This window comes from Pagrus pagrus (assembly GCF_965226575.1).
Source record: "Pagrus pagrus genome assembly, chromosome: 23".
NCBI classification, from domain to species: domain Eukaryota; kingdom Metazoa; phylum Chordata; class Actinopteri; order Spariformes; family Sparidae; genus Pagrus; species Pagrus pagrus.
In genome coordinates this window covers 20,991,297-21,008,943 of record NC_140205.1, presented here as the reverse complement: position 1 = coordinate 21,008,943, position 17,647 = coordinate 20,991,297, and the positions used below count along the sequence as shown (strand labels likewise).

The window sequence follows — 17,647 nt, the reverse complement described above, 5'->3', positions numbered from 1 at the left end:
ACTGTGGACAAGAGACAAACCAGCCGTAACAGTGTGATGATGGAGAAGCATGCCTTCATACAGACGTTTAACAGCCTTTTGGAGGACCTGAACATCACCGAGATTGTCACAGACGCACACATGCAGATTGCAGCACTGATGGGTGAGTAGGGGAGACCGGGGCTTGTTGTCACACTTTTTACACTCTTATATATTTCTTGGAATCAATACATCATATTAAAAAAAAAAAGTGTACCAGATGAAAGACCAAAGTCTCGGGTATATATTTTGTATTCATGCCATTTTCATATCTTGTGTCAGTGCAGAGTTATAGGCAAATAAATGGAGAGTGTGAACATGTGACATGTTGCCCCACCATCGGGTAAGTTGTCTCACTATACGGGGTAAGATGTCACACTGGATTTTGCAACTAGTAAAACAAGGACAAAATTATTGTTGTTCGTTTTTTTTTACTTGAAAGTGAACATTGAAGTCAGGCACAGACGATGTTTATCATTGAGTTTGAAAAATTCATTGAACATGGCCATTGAACAAACATTAACACAAAATATCATGTAACATGCACTGGATTAAAGTCCTTAGGAACTGCTTGTATGTAGGCTATGGCTCTCAGCCTCAAATGCCTGTTTTACCTTTCTTAAACTCAAAATTCCAGATAGAATTGAACTACATAAAAAGAAAGCATTGGTTCATTATGATATGGTTCATTACATGCGACAACTAACCCCAAAATGACTGACATGTTGCCCCAAACTACCATGTTTGCTAAAGCTAGCTCTAGTTTAAAGTTGGCTTAAAACAGAACAATGATTGAGGTATGACACGATGCCTTAATCTCTCCTCTAACAAGTCCACATTTATCACTGTTAGGATTTTTACCTGAAAGAAGCTTATTTTGAAATATATCAATTTGATATTTTTTACTTTGGGTTGTGCAAAATGGTTAATTGGTGCTCATCTCAGCTCACAATGTGCTATTCTCCTCTCAGACAGGACATGACACCTGACCATGTAAAGGAAGAAAACTAGTATTCCACTTTTTAGTTGCGCCCTCTGGTGGAGAAGATAATTGCAATGTGACAACTTACCTGTGTGACAACAAGCCCCGGTCTCCCCTATATTTATTACAAAAATTATTAGCCACTTGCAAGACTGGTTATGGAGACTGTCACTTCTCATCTCTGAATAACAATTGCCAAAATTATAACAATGTAATAATCTAATACTGTGAACAAGCCTTACTACGTCTTTGTTTATTCCAGGCCCTAAGAAAGGGAGACACAAAAACAAAGGTGTACTTCATTTATTGAACATATGGCATGCCGCAAAACATTTGACCGAGAAACTTCATGTGGTAAATATACTATAAGTGAATGTTACTGTTTTTAATTTTTGTGAATAACAATGAAAACAGATTTTTTGTTATTTTTCCTTTTTTCGTTCACAGGCTGGGATTGTAAAGGGTCATTCCATCATACTTGTGTGGCTGAGGGACATCGTCAACCAATTTTGGCATATTTGCCAGAAAGCCGAACATCGTGATATGTTCAATGTAAGTTGTGTTATTTCATAAGACAATACAGTACATCAGGGAAGTGTTTTCTCTCTCTGTTGACATCATTTGGACAACACAACAACAACAATCCATGTTGAAATAATCATTTTTCTGCTCGGATGATTGCTACCCTACTTGCTTCTGGTGGTTGAGGAGCGTTTCTGTCACGTGACAAATGTGTTCCTTCTCAAAATTGTATTTTGTTGTGGGATATGTGGGTGGGGGTGCCTTATTATATCACGGGGAAGCATGAATGGACCCGCAACAAATGAGACCATGGACCACTTGATGAGGCGACCCGTGATAAAGAGCTCATGGTGCCAGCCTCTGCACCACATGAGGCTCTTCAACGAGTCATGTTCAACAGACGCTGGTTGAAGGATGTCGCGAAGTATCTGACCTTTTGGTAAATTAATAACATTGTCTTGTCTGTCAGAATATCTTTTCCATTCTTTCCATTAGCAGAACAGCTATAGTATCAAAATGAAACCTGACACATTACAAGGTAGCACAACAGGGAATCACAAAAATATTCTTCAAAAGTTTTAGCTTTGCTTTACATTACAGGTCAACTTCAGAACTTGAGAGTTTCCAGAATTGCATTCTCATGTATGCTGGAAAAAGGTAATTTGATTTTGATTTGATTAATTCACTTTTTTTATTATAATTAAGAAGATCATTTTAAATTATTGAGTTATCCTGGTCCCATACAAATGAAAAGAGATGTTTCATTTGAGCCCTATGCCCAAGAGAATGGAGTCCTTGCAGATTTTATTTGGTTAAACTCTTTTACCTCTATTGTCATGCAGTAAATCTTTAAACTGTTGTCTTTAAGAAACAAGAGACTCTACAGCAAGAAGTCGCGCAATTACCATATCCATTATCCCCCTGGTAAGTCTAAGTCTGGTACTTCCATTTGTAATGCTCAAACAATCAGCATCAAGCCATTAGTTGTATCTGTTCTGCCAGGGTAGAGTTGAAAATAATAATTACCAGATTTGATTATGGAGGATTGGTATGTGTTCTAACGCTACTGTTCTCTTCTCTCCATAAAGGCCTCAGCTACATGATCCAGAGATGTGAGCAAGAAAAGAGAGAAGACAAGACCGTCTTGTTTACCACACATTTATTTTATCAGGAACATGTAAAAAAATACAAAATAAAACTATGTATGTTGAAATAATTCTGCGTTAATTTAAAACTGGAGGAAGGAGATCGGAGTCAGCTCAAAGTTCAAACAAGGTCTTAATCTTGTACAAGAGGAGCATTCACAGAGCAACACGCAGGTCGGTTACAAAGTGAAGACTCAATTTCTAAGGAGGAAATCTTAGAGTGTAAACACACCAAGAGAGAGAAACACCAACAGCTACTAATTCATGCCCTCCTGCAGAGAAGAGTGTTTACCTTCAGTGATTACTCAGTACCTTACATGAGTCATAAAACAACATTTTTTAACAATCAACAATTATTTATTGTATAGTTAGAACTGAGGAAGCCTCTTGGATGAAGAGATGAAATGTCTAAAAGAAACTGAAACAAGTCCAGTTGCCTACAATACAGCACTAAGATTTACCATGACCTGGATGAGAACCTTCATCAACCTGTAAGTGGTTTTACTGTGAAGTGGGTGCAGCAGTCATGCTATGCGGGGTCGAGGTGAAGTCTGAACAAGTGAGTCTTTTGCGGAAGATGGCGAGTGACTCGCTGTCCTGACATTGGTCAGGAGTTCGTTCCACCACTGAGGCGCCAGAAGAGAGAAAAGTCGTGACTTCGCTGAGCGACCTCTGTTTGCTCTCAGCAATAGTGGTACCAGCCGGCCAGCTGATGTAGTGGAGCGAAGTGCTCGCGCTGGGGCGTGTGGTCTGACCAGTGTTTGGAGGTAGATGGGTGCAGTTCCATTGACGGCCTTGAAGGCCAGTACCATTGGCTGTGTCCAAATTCAGGGGCTGCAGCCCACGAAGTGCGCATTTGAAGGCCAATTACGTCACAAGGCTGCGCGAAGGCTGTCCAAATTCGAGGGCTGCTTCAAACGCAGCCCACAAATGCAGCCTGGCCTTCCCTCTTTTTGGAGGACGCACCGCTACTATCCTTCGCGGCCCGCTATATCCCAAGATCCTTTGCGCACCGCTGCTCAGAGACGATGGCGACATCAAGCGGTGCGGACGCAACGTTCACATGTAAGTATCGTGTTCACACTTGTGACTCATTTGAACATACAACTTCACACGTTAAACATCAAGGGACCAGAAAACCCCAAAATGCTAACTTTCAGTCATAATATGTGACGCTTGTCATGCTCAGCATTATGCCTTTGGATGTAAAGCCTTAAATGCCGTCACTTTCGAAATGTTTGACGGAAAACAGAAAAAAAGTCCAGTCCAACGTTTGGATTGAATGAAGAGCTAAGTTCAGGATCATTATCATCATTGTCATTATATTTTTGCGACATTAGAACCCTTTTGTCTGTTGACATAACACAACACGTGTGTTTCATTTCATTTTGTCTTAGGGAGCAAGGAGCAGACACCTGTTGACCACCTGTTCACGGGGGCGAAGAACTCGGCCGCTGTTGGATGGAGGTAAGGCAATAACGAATAGCCCAGTTGTCAGTGTCCTGGTGTCACTTGTAAATCTTTGCTTCCCTGTGTGAATGTGGTCTTGTGTTCACATTTTCTCTTGCTTCTGTCTGTGTTCAGAACAATCCTGGAAGAAATGGGCCTGCAGGGGAAGGTCAAGCCCCTGCAGGCAAAAAAGAAATGGGACAATTTGAAAAAAAAATACAAGGTAGGTGCATGTGTGAATGATGATGTGGAAACTACATTTAATTAATTAACATTTTACCCATGAAAGTTAATAAATACTCTGTTGGAAATTGCTGACGTGATTGATCCAGCCAGCGGAGAGGGGGTCACTGGCAGCTCCACCGCAGCGACTTGGCCCTGGTTTGCCCAAATGGACGAGGTACTAGGACAGAGGCCGTCCATTGCCCCCCCCGTCCTAGTTGCCTCGTTACCCAAGGACACACCAGGGCCAAGCGCGGCGGTGGACCATGCGGGCAACGCCGGCGACCAGGAGGAGGAGGAGGAGGGGGACGACGAGGAGGAGGGGGGGCCCGGGCCAGGAGGGAGGGGGAGGAGGAGGAGGAGAGGCAGGGCCTCCGCCAAGAAGGAGGTCTGATGAACTAATTGAGCTCCTCAGGGAGGACATGAGGGTGCAGCAAGAAGCTGACGAACGGAGGGAACGCTCGAGCAGAGAGAGGATGGACACTGTTCTCTCTGCTCGAGCGGATGGCCGACCGTTAATTTTCTTATTTCCTTTTGGTCGGCCATCACTTTCATTTATTGTTAATTTATTATTTCTATTTATTCACCATTATTTCTATTTATTCACCAGTATTGTTTATGAGATGTTTTTATTTTTGAGTAATAAAAATTCCCACTTGTCATTCATTGTCCATTCCATTCAGTATTCACAATATTCATAATATGAACATAATATTAACAAGTCACAACATCAAACCGGTCTTCTTTCACTTTCTGTCCCATATTGCACCTTCGACATACTGAATATAGCTGTTATTCACAAATGGGTTAATGTTAATTTTGCAACGTAGTCCAATTCAGATTCGACACATCTTGTCGTTGATTTTTGCAAACACAAAAGAATGTACACGTTTGATAGATTTCAACCTAAACAGACTTTAATGCATCTCTTAACTTGAACTGAAACATAATGACATTAACCCTTTTGCCCTCCTCAAATTTGCTACCCTCTGGACACCTTTGTGGCAAAAATGTACACGCACAGAAAAACGCTATAAAATCATCATACATCAATATTTTCTTTCTTCTTTTTTTTCATAAATCACTTCAACTTCCCACTCATTCAAAACTACCAAACATTCAATCAGGATGTCATGCCTCGACCTACAATGGGAAAATGGTTGAATCTGGTGGAATACAGTAAAAATGTCACATATCACTACTTTTCTTCAAAATGAAGTGCTGACATTAGATAATGCATGGTTTTATACTGTAATGGCAATGAGATTAAAAAATGTGGTTTGAATGGCAGTCAATGAGTATATGAGAATATTATGAATACTGTCATATTATGAATAGCCTACTAAGTTCATATTGTATGTATATATGAGTTGATGCTATTTCCTATCTTCTTATTATATTGTTTCTTTTTTTTTACTTTTTATTATTGTTTAGTGTGATACTGTCCTTTGGCTGCTGTGACTAAGAAATTTCCCCATTTGCGGGAGACATGAAGGACTTCTGATTCTGATTCTGATGAGGCATTCTTGGCCACGAAGGTGTCCAGAGGGTAGTGAATGCATAGATAGAGCATAAAAGACATGAGAGTAAAAGACATTGGCTATCAAAATGTAATCAAAAAGAAAAGTGTCATGAAATTCATGCCATAAGCTGCCAAAATGATCACCAAATACAAAAAAAAAAAAAGAAAGGAGAGGAGGGCACAAGGGTTAAACAATGATGAACCAAATCAGTTGCAGTAAAAGGCTGAGCAGGAGTCCCTGGCAGTGCTGCTGGGCTGGATGGGATGCCACACTAAAGACCCTGGTGTCAGTGGGACATCATCTGGGGTGGTATTCGGGGTGTCTGGGGGGTTGTAGTCTTCACTGTCCACCACATCGTCCATCAACAGGGTTTGCAGGGCTGACTCGATCGACGGCTGCCATGCCACTAAGAATTGTTCAAGAAAGAGGTAAGAATTATGACTTCATAATGTGATCATTATATAATAATGATGACTGATTACGACAAACACAACTATCTACCAAACACTTTAAATAGGAATAATGCCTTCAAGAATTTTTTACTTGCCAACTAAAGATAGTCGTGGTCAGGGATCACCTCCTCCGGGGCGGACACCTCCACAGACAGCTGGTCCCGCCATGGAGCACCACTGGCTGCCTCCAACACGTTCTCACCCTCATCCTCTGGCATGACGTCCTGCAGCTCATGATGTCACCTGACCCCAGGCAGATGTTGTGCAGGACGGCACAAGCTGTTATGACCTGAAATGTAAGGGAATTTTCATCAATTTTGATTTACTCTGCTTCAGTACTCAAAGAAACAGAAAATTAATCCTGTTATGTTCTAACGTACCTGAGGCACAAAGGTGTGGTGCACCTCCAGCGCTTGCAGGACCTGAACCTGGTCTTCATCATTCCAAAGGCACGCTCAATGATAGAGCGTGCCCTGGAATGATGGACATTAAAGCGCTGGGCTGCCACACCTTGTACAGGCCGCTTGTAGGGAGTGATGAGGGGGAGTGGATGTCGGAGGCACGGGTACCCGCCGTCTGCGAGGATGAAGTGCCCTGGAGGAGAGTAGATAGCCCGCCTGTACAGTGGGCTGTGCCGGAGTACTCTGGAGTCATGCACCGACCCCGGCCAGCCCACGTACGTGACTATGAAGCGGCCCTGATGGTCACAAACTGCCTGCATAATGATGGAGGAGAACAGTCTCCTGTTCCTGTAGCAGTGACCATCAGGGCCGCTTGGTGGCTTGATCCTCACATGGCAGCCATCGATCGCTCCAGCAGCTTTAAAAAAACTCTGTGCCTTGCCAGCCCTGCAAACCCCCAAGTTACTGCCGCCAGGTCTTCAGCAGTCTTTGGGAGGTGGATGACCTTGTGGCGAATGGCCACCACCTCCCCAGTAACTCGGTGGACGATACAGTGGACGGTGGAGCGAGGCATCCCAAACACCCTTGAGACCACCCTGTATGATGCCCCACTCATCAGCCATAAGAGGAAGACCAAGGTCTCTATTGTGGCACCCCATCCGTGTCTCCGATCTTGTTGGAGAAGGTTCAGCAGCACTGCCAGTGACTCTCTGCTCAGCCGAAAATCTTGTCTGGTGTCCCCGTCCTCGAAATACCTGTCGAGGACGGGAACAGCCATGTTGACCCTGCAGTACAGGGGTCTGGTCTGGATTTGGAAAGGAAGGGAAGAACAGGAGAAGAAAAATGGTTAATTAGACAATAGCTAGCCTGCATCATTGTAGTTTATTTTATATATAGGCTAATTGTACTACATTTATTATTTCCTTTTACACTTTCTCATATACCCTTTTCTGTTCCACAGGGCAGATATCTCTGATTTTCTTCTTGTAGCACACTATTGTCCTTCTGGAATGTATTAAAGTTATTATTATTATTATTGTTATTATTATTCCATACGTTTTTCAGCACGCTTCTACTCCTACAAATTTTGAGCTACAGAAACCATTCAACTATCAAAATGTTCAGCTTCATGTTCACCTATCACAATCTTCAGCTTTTTCAGTCCATTCAGCCTATTAGGCTACTTTTCACCTTTTCTGCCTTTTCAGCTTTTTCTGCAAATTCTTGACCATTCATTCTTATAGTTTTATGCATTTCAGGCAAGTGTTTTCCATCACATTCAGCAGATTTCCAAAATCACTTCAGCCTTCAGCATTCACACTGTATTTTCGCAGGAAATGCAATTTTTGTAGTTATTAAATGGAGGTTGGGTCTGTCAATCAATTATTGATTGGTTATATGGCATTCACCTATGTGCCTTTCTACAGTTTATATGTCTAGCATTTCAGTATTGTATTGGCATGTTACTGACCCCTGGCTAATGAAGATGATGATGATAACATTACTGTGGGTTCAAATGAAAATGTTTTACCTCTCCACGTTCCTCGCTCAACCGGAGATACATCAGCCGAGCAGGATCTCCTCTTCCTCCTCTTCCTCCAGGATGAGGAATATTATGAAGCATATCAGTACTAGTACAGGATCAAACATTTTCGTTGTACTCTCTACTCGTGTTTTAGATTTCGCGGGCCTGGGCGGCAGATATAGTGACTTACGGGTGGGGCGGGAACATCTGGTGGCCGACCAGGAAATGCTCCGACGGCTAGACCGTCCCATTTCACAACGGTGGACGCAGCCGTCAAGGTCTCTCCGAAGGACCCGGCCTTCGTGGACCGCAAAGGCTAGGCCATTGAAGGCTGCAGCCCCTGAATTTGGACACAGCCTCAGTCTTGAATTGGATCTGGGCTGCAACAGGAAGACAGTGGAGGTCACCAAGGAGGGGGGTCACATGGGAGAATTTGGGTAGATTGAAAACAAGGCGCGCTGCAGCATTCTGGATACACTGCAACGGTTTAGTCCCAGATGCTTGGAGTCCAACCAAGACCGAGTTGCAGTAATCCAGACAGGAGATGACCAGCGCTTGGACCAGGAGTTGCGTTGCTTCCTTTGTGAGGAAAGACCGGATCCTGCAGATGTTGTAGAGGGCAAATCTGCAGGATCGGGCCACAGCAGTGATGTAGGGGGTGCAGGATAGTTTGTCGTCAAGGATTACACCCAGGTTCCTCGCAGTCAATGAAGGCGATATTGTAACGTCTTAGACAGTGACTGACAGGTCCATGCGAGGGCAGTCTTTGGGTTGTTGGGTGTTGTGTGCATAACAGTGGTAAGAGAATCCATGTGATGTGATTGCAGAGTCTAGTGATCTGGTGTATATTGAAAACAAACGTGGTCCTAGTACTGAGCCTTGAGGGACACCAGTTTCCAGAAAGCAGGGTTTGGACGAGGAGCCATTCCATATGACCTGAAAGGTGCGATTTGACAGGTATGATGTGAACCAGGTTAGAGCAGAGTCAGCGATGCCAAGTTCAGCCAGAGTGGAAAGGAGGATTTGGAGGTTGAGGAGAATGAGGACAGATGAGTGGGACAAGGCTCTGGCAGCACGGAGGGACTCGGTCACTGTGAGGAGGGCCGTCTCAGTGAAGTGAGCAGTCCTGAAGCCTGACTGATTGGGGTCAAGGAGGTCATTTTGTGAAAGATAGGAGGACAGGTGGTTGTAGACGGCGCGTTCCAGGGTTTTAGAGAGGAATGAAAGAAGAGATACAGGTCTGTAGTTTCGGATGTCAGCTGAGTCTAGGGTGGGTTTCTTTAGGAGTGGCTTTACTGTAGCTGTCTTGAAAGGAGCTGGAATAAGGCCTGAAGTGAGGGAGGAGTTGATCAGGGTGGTGAGGAATGGCAAGATGTCATGTGACATGTCTTGGAGAAGGGATGAGGGAATCGGGTCAAGGGAACAGGTGGTGGTACGGTTAGATGTAACTAGTGTGTGAACATTTTCAGAGGAGATAGAGGACTGAAGCAGGTAAGGCCATCAGAGGTGAGGGTTGGGGGAGTGACAGTCCTGACCAGCGCCTTTCTGAAAAGTTGAGAGATTTTCAAGTCAAAGTGCTCGAAGCGGCCACACAAAAAAGGCGGAGCACTCTTAAAAAAGATGCTGGGTGCAGCGCTTTTTCTCCAGGCTACCGCATGCTTCCGCAGACAGTCAGGTGCATCTTGGCAACAGCACAGTCTGCTCAGTCATCCTCCTGGATCCTCTCTCTTCACATATATTTCATAATCCACTTCTATTAAGAATTTTGTCATTGTAAATCCAAATCATCCACCCGCCAGTTAGACCCCCTACCTACCCACCTGTTAAAAGTCTGCCTGCTTGTCCTGTTCTCTTTAATAACTGACATTATTCATTTCCATCATTTCATATTCATTCCTCACTGAATTCTGGTGTTGTTCCATCATCACTGAAGACTGCTGCAATATCTCACTCACTCACATATAACACTCAAGAAAGCTGGCGCAGATCCAAATGATTTGAACATCTTTCGTTCCATCTCTAACTTGCCATTTCTCTCCAAAATACTAGTGTAGCCGGGTGGTAAATTAATAACAAGTGTAATTTTCCACTTAAGGGTGAAGGTACTCCAATGTATTATAATGTGTTTTTGTTTTCTTTTGTTCTTTCTTTTAAATGTCATATTTCAAATGTAAATCTAAACCAAATGTAAATGAGTTAAATAAGTCGTCACAAGGTGGCAGCATTGAGCTGTTTTGGATTCAGTGGGCGCATTTTGTTTTAGCCCGCCAGGTGCATTGTGGGTTATTGTTTGTCTTTTCTGCTGAATGTGAGCCACGGGTGCCTGAAATGTCTCGCCGAACAGAGGAGACTGCTGTTCTGTTTAATTGGTAGGTAAAATACGCACACATTGTAAGAGACGCCATAACAGAATGTGACAATATAGTCTCATTTAGGGATATTCGTAATTCATTTCAGAGGTTAGCATGCCAGCCGTCAACCGGGGCTAACGGCTAGCTTCAGGAAGCTCCAGCTCCCGTGTTCCACGCTGCATGGCGTGTAAGTGACCGCGGTAATATTTTGAATGTACATTTTCGAGTTATGGGACTGTGTCATGATTTTAATGACGTGTGTATTTTGCTGTTTCTGTAGACCTTCATAGCCCACTGCCGTATTTTGTTCCCTCTACTATTTTGTTTCTTTTTACTTTTGGTTTCGGTTCTCTCTCAGTCTCAGATAAGAACGGATGACTTTGAGTTTAGAAATTCAGTCAAACAAGCCTTTTTGCAACTGATGTGAAATAAATAAGGAGGCTACAAGAACCCCAGTAAGTGTGTCCTGTGTGCTTCTAATTCCCGGGCTACACTAGAAAGAACTGTTGCAGCTCAGGTAAACACCCATCTGTCTGACAACAATCTCTATGAACAATTTCAGTCTGGTTGTCATCCCCTACACAGTACTGAGAGAGCCCTGGTGAAAATCACCAATGACCTCCTGATGGCATCTGACTCTGGTCTACTCTCCATTCTGGTTCTCCTCGACCTGAGTGCAGCCTTTGACACCGTCTCTCATGACATCCTTCTCGACAGGTTAGCCTCCATTGGAATCACTGACATCCCTCTGGCTTGGTTCAGATCATGTCTCTCTGGTCACAAACAGTTTGTTCAACTCAAGAACCTCAGATCCAGCTCCTCGCCAGTCTCCAGTGGTGTTCCCCAGGGTTCTGTCCTTGACCCCCTCCTGTTTATTATTTATCTTCTGCCTCTTGGTCACAATTTCAGGAAATTTCATATTCAGTTCCACTGTTACGCAGATGATACCCAGCTCTATCTCTTCACTAAGCCTTCTTCCACTCTGCCACCCACAGCTCTATTCACCTGCTTACTGGAAATTAAATCATGGTTCTCACTGAACTTTCTTAAACTCAACAGCGACAAAACTGAGGTCCTCTTCATTGGCTCCAGATCCACCTTAACAACACTCAACCCTTTCTCCATGTCCATCAACAATTCCACTGTTCCTCCATCACCTCAGGTAAAGAGCCTGGGTGTCATCCTGGACAGCACTTTATCCTTTGAAGCCCACATCAATAATGTTACTCGGTCTGCATACTTCCATCTACGGAACATCAATCGTCTCCGTCCCTCACTTACACCAATCTGCACCTCTATCCTTGTAACACCCTGATTACATCCCGTCTGGACTATTGTAATTTTCTCCTCTTTGGTCTTCCTCGGAAATCTCTTCTTAAACTCCAAGTGGTCCAGAACGCAGCTGCTCGTATCATCACCAGAATTCCCTCTGTTGAACACATCACTCTGGCCCTGCAGCAACTTCATTGGCTCCCTATCAAATCCATTAATTTTAAGATTCTACATCTTACTTCCAAGATCCTTCACAACCTAGCACCATCGTATCTCTCTGAACTTCTTCACATCTACACACCTTCCGCACTCTCCGATCCTCTTCTGCCATCCAGCTCTTTGCCCCGTCTGCCAACCTAACTACCATGGGGTCAAGAACTTTCAGCCGATCTGCCCCCCGCCTTTGGAACTCTTTCCCACCAGACATTCGCACTTCCGACACTATCCCCACCTTTATATCCCGCCTGAAAATGCACTTATTGCGAGTGGCATACTCTGTCTTACACTAACTATGCAAATCACATTTTTGTCTATTTACCGTACTATCGCACTATGTAGTCACATTCATATTTATTTATTTATCTTTGCAAAATTGTACTAACTAACACATCAATGTTACCTGATTTATATATTGTTTGATGTACTGTTGTTGTGTTATGTGTGTCTTGTAAGGTGTCTTTGAGTGCTTTGAACGGCGCCTTTAAATAAAATGTAGTATTATTATTATTATTATTATTATTATTATTATTATTTATCTGTATACAGCAGAGGGTGTCATACACTGTACAGATTGTAATGCCCCCTGAGATGATGTCATTTTTTAATTGGGCTATAGAAATATAACTGACTTGACTTGAATGGGATGTCCAACAAGCTCTTACTTGTTAGTAAACATTCAGTGCTGAGTGACCTCTGTACATTGGATTTCTTGATATTAAGAAAATATGAAATATTTATCTTTTGACACTCAACAGCGTGGCTGCAATTAGCTGCAAGAGCTTAAATGAAATAACGAAAGTTATTTGAAAGAACAAAATAATCATTTGATGGCATTAATTAGATTTTTAAGACAAATTATTGAGTTATCTGAGCTGATCTGGCAGAATGTTCCTTGTAAACATGACATGTTTTGTACTTGATCATATAGCACAATCCATACATCATTCCACAGCCTGCTGTGTCCAACATGTGCTGTCCCCAAAAACAACATATCTGCTTGTGAAACTGACAGGACTTATTTTCAAGCTAAAGCCTCTTCCAGTTCACTCGACATACTTCCGAGCTGATTTTGTAATGCAGTAACTTACTCTGCTTGTTCCATCAGTCACTAATAGCTTATTATCGACAGGAATTGGCCTTTCATCTTAAAAATGCTATCGTTCATCCAGTTAAGAAGCCATCATTAGAAGCGTAACCCATAAAATAATTATGAAACACTTGCTGAGAAGCTGGCTGCTTTTATGATCTGAAATGAGCTATTTGAAGACTGAGAATGTGAAATGTCTCTAACTCTCATTTGACATCTCTGAAACTCCTTTAAATTGGCATTCCTGCTTTTTGCATGACATTAGCGAAAGTTAAATCAGGAAGACTGTCTCTATGCATGCCTTCTAAGTCACAAGCACAGTCTGCCGTTTTCCCTCATCTCCTCCGGCTCGTACTCCTATTCATCCAACCATAACTTGTCCTCTAGCCAATTATTTGTAAGCTGTCAAATTTCAAAGTGCTCTCTCTATCTCTCTGTGCTGTCATTCAGCTGTCATTTCATCATCACAAAGACATCACAAACCATCTTCTCCCCTGCACCACTGCAACCGCAGATGCGTGGCTATATCCAGTCAACCCCAATCAGAAGTTGTTGCTCTTGTCCCACATCAGGCTCTATTTCTCACCACCACCACCAGTGTCTAATCTGGGGGTGTGTCTCCTTAAACATCTACGTTGGAGTGATTCCTTGACCTGTTGTATTTACTTTCCTTTAGTGGGGGTTTGGTTGTGGATTGGTAGACAGTTTTGGCTGTTGCTCTACCACCTTTCTCAGAGTCCTCCCAGGTAGTGAGGTGATGTGCTGTAGCATAAACAACTTAAGTTGTAGTTGTTGCTTTCCAAAATGATGTATGAGCATTTTAAGGGTAGACAAAAAGTGTTATCTTGCCATATCAGCAAAACGACCCATTTTGTCACTCACACTAAATTGACTGTGAATAGAAAACATGAAATGAACATTGGTCTCTTGTGTTAAAGACCTATATGCTTCAACACATTAATCCACCACCACCTCCTCCCTAAACGTTTTTGCAGTTTAATTACAAAGAAGTCAGGATTAATACATAACCAAGTAAAGGAGAGGAAGTATTAAATATAAATGATAAAACGAATAACGAATAAAGGTGAGTGGGGTGAATAGATAAAGACTGACTTATTCAACCAGGTCAACTCAACAGGCAGATTGCAGAACTAGAAGATGTAAGCAGGCTTTGCAGCTCAGACCAGAGTAGAGAGAAAAGCTTGACCTTTACTTAGGTGGATGTAAATGCAATTGGAAAAGAGCAAGCTGTGTTTCAGTAAATCGTCTCCCTGACTACAGCAAGAAAAACATTCCTCTGCTGACTTCCACCAAAGCAGAAACCTGAGGCACACTGTTAGCAAGAAAGCAGCTCAAACCCTGCCGGATAATGAAGCCAGTGAAGTTAGACATTTCAATGGAAGGTAAGAGTTGATTCTTTCTAACAGATGAATTGGAAAGGAATGTTTCTCGAGGCCTTTCTCTGAACGTCGACACTTAAATTTTTTATCAGAGGATGTGCCAGAGCCTCTCCTATCTCAAAACTTCCTGCACTTACATCTACAGTCCCTTGAAGTTTGATCCTCAAAGGCACAAATCAGTCAGTCTTCCTCTGAAAAGCACATTTCAACCAAAGAACAATTTCCTCAAGTGTGTTTTCAAAAGGAGAAACTTTTGCAGTGGAAAAACAGAAAAAAAATATTATTTCCCAGATGACTTAAACAGATCTGGAGAAAATAACAGCACAACAGACTTGCTGTGGGTTTTAGAGAGGAATGAAAGCGTGTGATTTATTAATGTGGATTTTCAGTAACTGGCTTCCTAAAGATACACATTGTTGGGAGACAGTGAAGGATTGACTAGCTGTTGCTTTAAAGCTGGAGGTGGTAGCTAATAATTTTTTATTATATTTGTATAAAATCTCTTAACATCCAGACAGTGATCAAAATACTAAATGCTTTGGAAAAAAAGGAAAAAACTCCATGGTCTGTGGCAGCAACAGGGCTGGAATAACTTCATCCAATCAACTTTAGCAGCCCGGATGTTACGTTTGAGTTTTCAGTAGACCCAAATGCAGAGACAGGAGACAGAACTTCAGGGAGCAAAAGGTTTATTAGAACTGTTGTGCTCTGGCGGTAATGTGGGCGAGATGACCAGACTGGCAGATTGGCAGGTAGGCAGGCCGGAGGATGGGCAGGCAGGCTGGGTCTCCAGGAGCCGGCATGGAGGAACACAGGTGGGCTGGCGAGCAGGTAACAGAGCGAAGAAGCGCTGGAGGTTTTCTGCAGGGTGAGCCAAAAAAACAAGCATTAGCAGCAGAGCAAAAACTCAAGAACATATAATACGTTTAGTCTCGGAAAATACTAGAATACGTGGCAAAGTGAAGTCACCGTAAGGGATGGAATAATCTGGCACTGAAGTTGTCGAGAGACCAGGGTAATATAGTCGGAGGGTGATGAGTTGATGAGAAGCAGGTGCGCCACTCTGCTGCTGCTGCTGCCGCCACGCCCACAGACACACACACAGGGAAGGAGCAGGTGAGGCAGAAAAGGAGGGGGGAAAGGCTGACAGGGGAAAAACACAAACAGAACACAAACAACCAGGCTGCCGCAGCAGAACTGTGACACCGGAGATATTGTATGGACAGCCTACCTGTTTATCAGTCTGTTCTTACCTGCCCACCCTGCACTGACTCCGCAGGGTGGGCAGGTATCAGCGCACTTACACTTACAGCGCATGACCGGAGTCTACACACCACACTGCTGGAGCTGTGGTGGAGTGAGCTAATTTTTTACGGACAAGAATGGCAGAGAAAGTACAGACACACTTTTCATCACCAGCTGTACCTCCAGCAGCTTGTACTGCCAAACAGAGCAAGAGAAGAAAGACCGAACTGGAGAAGGCTACAAATAACAGGTAGTTGGAGAGCTCAAGAGGTGAAACGAGAGTCAACATTCGAGTGGCTGTTCAACAATGGAGACAACTGATTGAGTCGAAGGCCTGAAAATGGACGCCGTGGTAGCTGTGTCTCTGTTGGACAGGTAATGAGCTGGTTTGTTTTGGTTGGGGAAAAATGTATTATTACATTACCATTATGTAGTCAATGTACTTTAGCTCTTTATGTTGCTGTCGTATGTATTCGCCCATCATTAGCATTGTCAGCTTGTAGCTAATGTTAGCTAGTTAGCTATGATAGCCTACTGCCGTATAAAACATATTTACATGTAACGTCACCGTTTACATGCAGGCCAACGTTTACACGTACTGTGATCTAATCCATACAGCAGTGTTCACACATGCACTGCTACCCTGGGCTGTTTGGACATTAGCCAGACGAGCTGTATGTGAGGGGCGGACTACTTCTTGTGTGCTACACGTGTGAAAGGCCAAGTCCACTGTTCAGAGGTCATGGGGAGATTACATATATCTGTGAATATAGTTTGCATTGTAGTTGTAAGCAGATGTTGTTAGATGGTATTTACAGTATATGACACTCATTCATGTAAACTTTGAACTGGATGTTTTACAAATGTGCTGATGTATCCTATCCTATCTTTGTAGATAGTTCTGAGAGGGACGCATCATGTCTCTCTCTGACAAATGAGTGTAACTTGGTTGCAACATGGATCAGACCACTGTTATTCATGTAATATGTGTCTTTGATGGATACATTTCATTTCTACATGTGTCCTTCTTTCATATCAAGTTGGTTTGCTTTATGTGCATGAATGTGCTCCTTAGCAGGGATACATTACAAAAAGGACTGGCATCATTTCATTAGCTGCACCAGGAAAATGCTTCAAGTACTGGTCCTAGCAGTCACATGTTAGCTTATCGCTTGAGACCATTGCATATTAGTAAGACATTGAATAAGAAAACAGACATTTTAATTCATGATCTGACTGTCAGCTGACTACAGTAGAATGTGGGAAACACTGACCATAATTTCTGCACACAATGCACCTACCACTCCCTTCAAATAATAGCTTGCTACCCATCTCTTCAGCTTCCCATCACCCACCTAACCCCAGACTTCTATTATTACTTTTTTTCTACATAGCAACGGTCCTACGTTGTCTTTGAGACTAAATAACATTGTTATGCCCCACAAAGACATTTAGATGTAACTTATGTGCTGTAAACACATTTAATTCTCCATCCTTATCCAGTTTTCTATAATTATTATCATTTTTGCAGAGATGATGATGACGATGATGATGACTTTTCAGTCACAGGAGTGGACGAGTTGTAATGTTGTAAAGTAATATGATATTTCAAGGTCCTGTCATGTTTGTGTTCCAAGGATGAGGCCGTGTTGTTATCAAGTAACTTATTTTAATGACTCACTGTCTCAGTTACATACATGTGGCTTAATGCGGTCTTGCTCTACCCTGTTATATGGTACGGTAAGTTGACTACAAACCAGTTTTGCCGCCTAGCGGTCAAACATGTAATAACATCCAATCATAACAGGTCCTTGAAAAGCTGTATTTACTGTCA

General features: G+C 42.9%; 1 long non-coding RNA gene across 1 annotated transcript; it reads left to right on the top strand.

Annotated features, from left to right (window-relative positions):
• The first annotated feature begins 1,833 nt into the window (after window positions 1-1,833).
• Window positions 1,834-2,715, top strand: LOC311252265. The gene is made up of 4 exons (XR_014621509.1): window positions 1,834-1,961; window positions 2,123-2,179; window positions 2,391-2,446; window positions 2,611-2,715. It is a non-coding gene; the product is annotated as an uncharacterized lncRNA (long non-coding RNA).
• The last annotated feature ends 14,932 nt before the right edge of the window (window positions 2,716-17,647 follow it).